This window comes from Myotis brandtii, unplaced genomic scaffold, assembly GCF_000412655.1.
Source record: "Myotis brandtii unplaced genomic scaffold, ASM41265v1 scaffold3075, whole genome shotgun sequence".
NCBI lineage: Eukaryota > Metazoa > Chordata > Mammalia > Chiroptera > Vespertilionidae > Myotis > Myotis brandtii.
Genome location: NW_005361763.1, coordinates 129,635 through 137,429, shown reverse-complemented (window position 1 = coordinate 137,429; position 7,795 = coordinate 129,635). Strand labels below are relative to the sequence as shown.

The window sequence follows — 7,795 nt, the reverse complement described above, 5'->3', positions numbered from 1 at the left end:
TGTTTCTAACTCTCTATCCCTTTCCCTTCCTCTCTGTAAAAAATCAATAAAATATATTTTTAAAAAATCAATGGAAAAATATTCTCAGGTGAGGATTAACAAAAAAATAAATAAATTTCATCACAGCATTCTTTTTGGAAGTGGTTTTAGAGCTAACATTTACTGGGTGCTTGCCATATTCTACACACTATTCTATGTGCTCCACATGTGTTTCAGTTAGTTGTTGCAACCATCGTATGAGATAAACCTTATTAACCGCCTTTTTTCATACATAGTTAAGGAAATGAGGCACAGAGAAAATAATTAAAATAATTTAACTGTTTCAAGGTCACACGACAGGTCTGGATTTGAATCAAAGCTGAGTCTGCCTTTCCTAGGTTATGTGGCACCTCTCCTTCAAAGCTATAATGGCAGTCAGACCAACTCTCCCTGTGAGTAGATTCATTTGGTGGGAAGAATTCACCAAAAGTGGAAGATGTAAGGGTCAGGAGAAAAATGAGGTAGGGAAAGTAGTCTATACTTTTGAAATATATAATTACTCTAAAGTATTATTAAGTAAAAAGGGTACTGCGTGTGGTGATATCAGATAATTCAATATGAGATTTGCCAAGCTCTCACCCTGTAAGGAGGTAGAGGGAATAAAAAGATGCATGAATCATTATTGCCTTAGAGGTGCCTGTAGTCTAAGGCAGAGCAACAATGACAAATAATGAACATGTATCCCAGGCTGACAAGATAAATCCTACTCTTAAGGCGTCAGTACTGTGAGATCATAGCAAGAAAAATGAGCAATCCTGAGTGCATGGTGCAGCGAACTTCAAAGAGGAGCAGGCCTTGGAGCTGAGCTTTGGAGGATGAGCAGGGTTTTCACTAAGTGAAGCAGCAGGGAACGCATAGCCTGGGCGTGAGCGAAGGGTGGAGATGCCGCAAGTCGAAGAACAGTCAGGTGTGAATACTGCATGAGTGGAGAGCAGTGTGGGACATGTGGCAGGAGAGGCTCTGGAGGGAGGGCCCTCTCTCCTGATCGTGGAGGGAGGGCCCTGAGTGCCACCACACTGAAGTGTCTAAGCTTAATTTTGTAGGTAATGGGATTTGGCTTGTGTTTTGAGACTTACTGTGAGCTTTTTGAAAGTGAAAACAAGGTCCATGTCTTTTTTTTTTTTAATTAAATCTTTATTGTTCAGATTACATTTGTTCCTCTTTTTTCCACCCCCCATAACTCCCCTCCTCCCAGTTCCCGCCCCACCCTCCGCCCTCACTCCCCCCCCACTGTCCTCATCCATAGGTGCACAATCTTTGTCCAGTCTCTTCCCGCATCTCCCACTCCCCTTTCCCCCCCAAGAATAGTCAGTCCATTTCCTTTCTATGTCCCTGATTCATTATAATCACCAGTTCATTCTGTACATCAGATTATTTATTCACTTGATTCTTAGATTCACTTGTTGATAGATGCATGTTTGTTGTTCACAATTTGTATCTTTACCTTTTTCTTCTTCCTCCTCTTAAAGGATACCTTTCAGCATTTCATATAATACTGGTTTAGTGGTGATGAACTCCTTTAGCTTTTCCTTATCTGTGAAGCTCTTTATCTGACCTTCAATTCTGAATGATAGCTTTGCTGGATAAAGTAATCTTGGTTGTAGGTTCTTGCTATTCATCACTTTGAATATTTCTTGCCACTCCCTTCTGGCCTGCAAAGTTTCTGTTGAGAAATCAGCTGACAGTCGTATGGGTATTCCCTTGTAGGTAATTGAGTCTCTTTCTCTTGCTGCTTTTAAGATTCTCTCTTTGTCTTTTGCTCTTGGCATTTTAATTATGATATGTCTTGGTGTGGTCCTCTTTGGATTCCTTTTGTTTGGGGTTCTCTGCGCTTCTTGGACCTGTAAGTCCATTTCTTTCACCAGGTGGGGGAAGTTTTCTGCCATTATTTCTTCAAATAGGTTTTCAATATCTTGCTGTCTCTCATCTTCTGGCACCCCTATAATTCTGATATTAGTGCGCTTGAAGCTGTCCCAGAGGCTCCTTACACTATCTTCATATTTTCGGATTCTTTTTTCATTTTGCTTTTCCGGTTGGGTGTTTTTTGCTTCTTCGCATTTCAAATCTTTGACTTGATTCTTGCGCTCCTCTGGTCTGCTATTGGGTGTCTGTATAATATTCTTTATTTCAGTCCGTGTATGCTTAATTTCTAGTTGGTTCTTTATCATAGCATCGAGGGTCTCATTAGTTTTCATGGATGGATGGATGGATGGATGGATGGATGGATGGATGGATGGATGGATGGATGGATGGATGGATGGATGGATGGATGGATGGATGGATGGATGGATGGATGGATGGATGGATGGATGGATGGATGGATGGATGGATGGATGGATGGATGGATGGATGGATGGATGGATGGATGAATGGATGGATGGATGGATGGATGGATGGATGGATGGATGGATGGATGGTTGGTTGGATGGATGGATGGATGGATACATGAAAAATACAATAGAAGCCTTAGAAGTAAAAATGACAGCATGTGATGCCTAATTGGATAGTTGAGCCTCAGAAGAGAGTCAATTTGACTTGAAGGTTCCTAGCACAGATTATAAGAAATACATACGGATGAGCAGTTTGAAGAGGTGAGAAATATTTTAATAAACCTGGTATCCTTAGGCAAGCTTCTTCTAGGGTTTTGCTCAGGGATAGCAGATGAACCAATGTCCTTGGGCCTACAGGGAGGGGTGGAAAAGGGTAACTTTTTTTGAAGCTTTCTCCTATCCTAACCTCAGGTTTACCCAAGGTAGCCATCCCCGCTTCCCTCTTGACTCACCTCCTTTCTTCTTTAACATTACACACAACCACTGCTACCCCACAGGCCCACAGGCCTGGAGAAAGAATCAGGCCGGGCAGAAATGTCATTTTAGGTTATACAACTTCTTATTAATCTTATTATATTCTGTCTGTTTTTTCTGGCATTTTGAAAGTTTGCATAGATTACTGTACTCTTTGAAGGCAAAGGACCAAGTACACGAAAAAAAGGTGGAAGGAGCTTTGCCCAAGAGAAAGAGTGGAAAGTAATACACCCACAGTAATACTCAGTTAAATTTAACTGTTTACCCAGGGTTACCATTCAAACCGTAAGGAATTTTTGTGCGTTTATTTGAACCAAACTGTCAACTATTGCCAGGAAGCAAAATCTCAACAAATTAAGATAATGCTCCAGAGAATGGCGATTTTTTACCTAGTTTTATCAATTTCCATCAAAAGAGGAAATGTAAGTGGAGGAGACGTTACATGAAATCCATTGGTGACAGATTAGGGATGTTGGAGAAAGTAAAGTAGGAGGGGTAACTCTGGGATTGGATAAAAAGTGAAATGATAGACACATGCTTCTTTTACTAGACTCTTAGGTACTCTAGTTCTCTCAAAATCTCAACAAATTAAGATAATGCTCCAGAGAATGGCGATTTTTTTACCTAGTTTTATCAATTTCTATCAAAAGAGGAAATGTAATGGAAGAGACGTTACATGAAATCCATTGGTGACAGATTAGGGAGGTGGGACAAAGTAAAGTAAGAGGGGTAACTCTGGGATTGGATAAAAAGTGAAATGATAGACACATGCTTCTTTTACTAGACTCTTAGGTACTCTGGTTCTCTTATAAAGACACAGCACTCAAAGAGCTCACAGTTTAATCAGAAAATCCAGACAAATAAATGAAATTAATAAAGCTTCAGTGGTAGCCGAGAGAAAGTACTTAACATCTGTGGTGTGGTCAGGTCAGTACTAGCTGAGATTCTAAGAGTGTGCCTAGTAGTAGATGAAGTCTCTACATCACATGTTAATTTAATTCTTGATTAAGGCAGAAGTGATATGACTGCATTTTTTTTAACTTTTGAAAAAAAATTGATTTCAGAGAGGGACTGTTAGAGAGAAAGAGATACCGAGAGAAAGTACTTAACATCTGTGGTGTGGTCAGGTCAGTACTAGCTGAGATTCTAAGAGTGTGCCTAGTAGTAGATGAAGTCTCTACATCACATGTTAATTTAATTCTTGATTAAGGCAGAAGTGATATGACTGCATTTGTTTTAACTTTTGAAAAAAAATTGATTTCAGAGAGGAACTGTTAGAGAGAGAGAGATAGAAACCTCAGTCATAAGAGAGAATCATTGATTGGCTGCTTCCTGCACACCCCGCACTGAGGATTGAGCCCACAACCTGGGCATGTGCCCTAACTGGGAATCGAACCGTGACCTCTGGGTTCATAGGTTGATGCTCAACCACCAAGCCACACCCAGCCGGGTAAAACTGCATTTTTTTTTTTTAAAAAAAACTGCATTTTAAGACTTCCTTTGCATTGCTTTCTGGGCTAAGGTTGATGCTCAACCACCAAGCCACACCCAGCCGGGTGAAACCGCATTTTTTTTTAAACTGCATTTTAAGACTTCCTTTGCATTGCTTTCTGAGCTGTCTGATTCATGTATTTTTTCTACTAATTGAAGATTCAGAGATTATATCCTGTCATATGACAACTTCCAGATGGGGTTAGCCAATATTCTAAGAGTAAATTCATACATTTCTTAAATGAAAAATAAAAAGCAGCCTTCAAAATAACTCAAATATAAAACATGTTATCATAATGGACAAACTTTCCGAAAAGCTGGCATGTGGATCAAAATTTAATATACTATTAATGGTACCCATGGAATTCCCAGTAAAGACTATTAGTAAAATGTATGACTATATATACAGAAATGTAGCTACTAATTACAGTACTTTCAGATTAAAATCACATGAAGCCTTTAAGAGAATGACATGTATTTTCCATCCCAGAAAATATCGCTATTTATCAAAAAGCAGGAAATAGCAGAGGATTGTGTGTCCAGTTTCAGTAAACAAGAGATTTCCTGAAGCTAAACAGGAATGCTGATCAATGGCCTCATTGAACTCTCCTGCCAGACAACCAGCCTTAAGGCAAACCTGCCTTCTCTTATGACAAAACCTAAACTGTGACTCAAGAGCAAATGATGATGGTAAATAAAACAGAGTTCACCATGATTTAGCAGAATATTCTAGCCTTCGGAGGGAAACAGAACTAGCCTTACACAACATCACAAATCATAATTATTCAGAAGGTTTCTCCTTGGATCTTTGTTGATCACCCAGATTGCAGTAAGTCCTCTAGAAAGAAAAGGCTCTCCACCTGAGGACTACCCACTTGTCTGTCCACAGAATTTAAACAAAATGTAATTGCATTTGTTGCAGGTATTTTAGTTTTGTTTAGGTGAAGAGAAATATGTTTCATCTTTTTATAAAAAATAAAATGGGGTGAGGGGGGAAACACAAAATTTTACTTAACACTGTATTTATTCAGCTTTGGTCCAAAGAAGGGAAGAATCCAGGTAGGAAAGGAGAGGGATAAAAATGAGAGAATTAAAGCTAAAAAGGAACCTATTCTCAATAATGCATTTAAGGAAAACTGTTTAACTTGAAAAGATTGAGTTGAGAAAGGAGCAAAAATGGGGAGCAAGGAAGGTGTTAGAGGAGAAATACTTGCACGGATGTACATCTCACAGGGCGGTACACATGGTAATGGGGTAAGGACAGGATGAAGCAAAAGTCTAGAAACAGTAATTAAGCAGAAGGATGTAAATACTTAGGAAATAAGTAGGTGTTAACTATAAATAAGTATGGATGAGTTCACTAGAATCATGCCATTTTAGTGGATATAATTTCCTTCTATAACAGGGTTATTAAATCAATACATCAAGGGAATACTTCCATTGATTTGGGATATATCTGACCAACTCTCTCCTAATACTTTTATGAATTAAAAAGCAAAAATTTAAGTTGGATGTTGGCCACAGTAGATGGGTGGGTACACAGTTGTATAACCATACCCAAAGCATATTACTTAACAGAGTAATGTCAATCCATTCATCCATTCTCCAATTAGAAACTCTTAGTAGCTACTATGTTAAGCCTTAGAGATTCTAAGAAGACCAAGCTGTGGTCTCACAATCTATGAAAGGAGAAGCAGTTCTATTACAAAAAAACAACAACTGCTCAGCAACTATGAGAGTAATCAGCATTAGAGGAAAATCTTTAGTGAGAAGACACAGTGTTCTTTGCAAGCCTATTTTATTCAAACATTTTTACCAATAATATATCTAAAGCAAGAAAGGACTTATCACTTTTGTAGATGTCATAAAAAACGTAATAGAGATAACTGTACATTGGTAGATAAAAGTAAGAAATCAAATAAATTGCAATGGTTGGAATGAAGGTCTAAAGCCATGATGAATTAAATAGAAATAAATTCAGTGATCTACATTTAGGTTAAAAACTATAACCAGATAAATATAGGACCTGGGAGACCCAACTTGACAGCAACTCATGTGAAAGGAACGTGACTCTTAGTCAAACACAAAGTCAGCGTAACTTAGCTGTAAAATGTAATGGATGAAAACACTTGTGTAATTTGAGGCTGTATTTGTGGTCTCACAATCTATGAAAGGAGAAGCAGTTCTATCACAAAAAACTGCTCAGCAACTATGAGAGTAATCAGCATTAGAGGAAAATCTTTAGAGAGAAGACACAGTGTTCTTTGCAAGCCTTATTTTATTCAACACTTTTACCAGTAATATATCTAAAGCCAGAAAGGACTTATCACTTTTGTAGGTGTCATAAAAAACTTAATAGAGATAACTGTACATTGGTAGATAAAATAAATCAAATAAATTGCAATGGTTGGAATGAAGGCCTAAAGCCATGATGAATTAAATATAAATAAATTCAGTGATCTACATTTAGGTTAAAAACTATAACCAGATAAATATAGGACCTGGAAGACCCAACTTGACAGCAACTCGTGTGAAAGGAACGTGACTCTTAGTCAAACACAGAGTCGACATAACTTAGCTGTAAAATGTAATGGATGAAAGCACTCATGTAATTTGAGGCTGTATCATCAAAGCAGTGCAGCCAAGCCAAGGAGCGTTATGATACTACATTCTGTGCTGGCAAATATGATTCTGCAGTGTGACATATTAGAGAGGATTCCACAGGAGGAGTTTTTATATGAAACCTCTGCAGTGTGACATATTAGAGAGGATTCCACAGGAGGCAACCAGGAGGAGTTTTTATATGAAACTCATTCATTTTATATTTTTAAAAATATGTAAGGAAATGGAGCTCTAGTGTCTACAGAAAAGAAGATGTAATGAGACATGTAATTGTTTTCTTTAATAATAAATATAATGGTTCAATGAAATCCCAGAGAATGAAATGGGAACAACTAACTTTTCTGTTGGGATTTGTTCTTTGCAAAGAACTATTTATACATTATAATTTGGTTCTCATTATGACCCTGAGAGTTAGGCCATGGAGGCACAACCAATTGCTATTTTATAGGTGAGGAAAGATGTTCAGAAAGGTTGGGGCTTGCCTAAAGTGAGCACATTGGGATCCAAATTCCAGTTTTCTAATCCCAGACCTGTGCTTTTCACATAATAGCATAATGTCCTTCCACCCAGAAGCACATTTCATCTCAGTATAAGGAAAGCTTTTCTAATAATATGGGCCACAGAATTAAAAAACAGACTATCTCACAAATTAATGATCTCCCTTTCCCAGAAAAAGGCAAACAAGGGCTGAAGGACTTTGTGTCTAGGACATTTTGGAGGTGATTTCTTTTTTAAAAAAATTTCTTTATTGATTAAGGTATTACATATGTGTCCTTATCCCCCCATTGCTGCCCTCACCCCCCCTGTTGTCTGTGTCCATTGGTTATGCTTATATGCAT

At 38.1% G+C, this 7,795-nt stretch overlaps 1 pseudogene; it reads left to right on the top strand.

Annotated features, from left to right (window-relative positions):
- Positions 1 to 5,510: 5,510 nt before the first annotated feature.
- LOC102262807 overlaps positions 5,511 to 7,795 on the top strand; it is an 11,419-nt pseudogene continuing 9,134 nt past the window's right edge.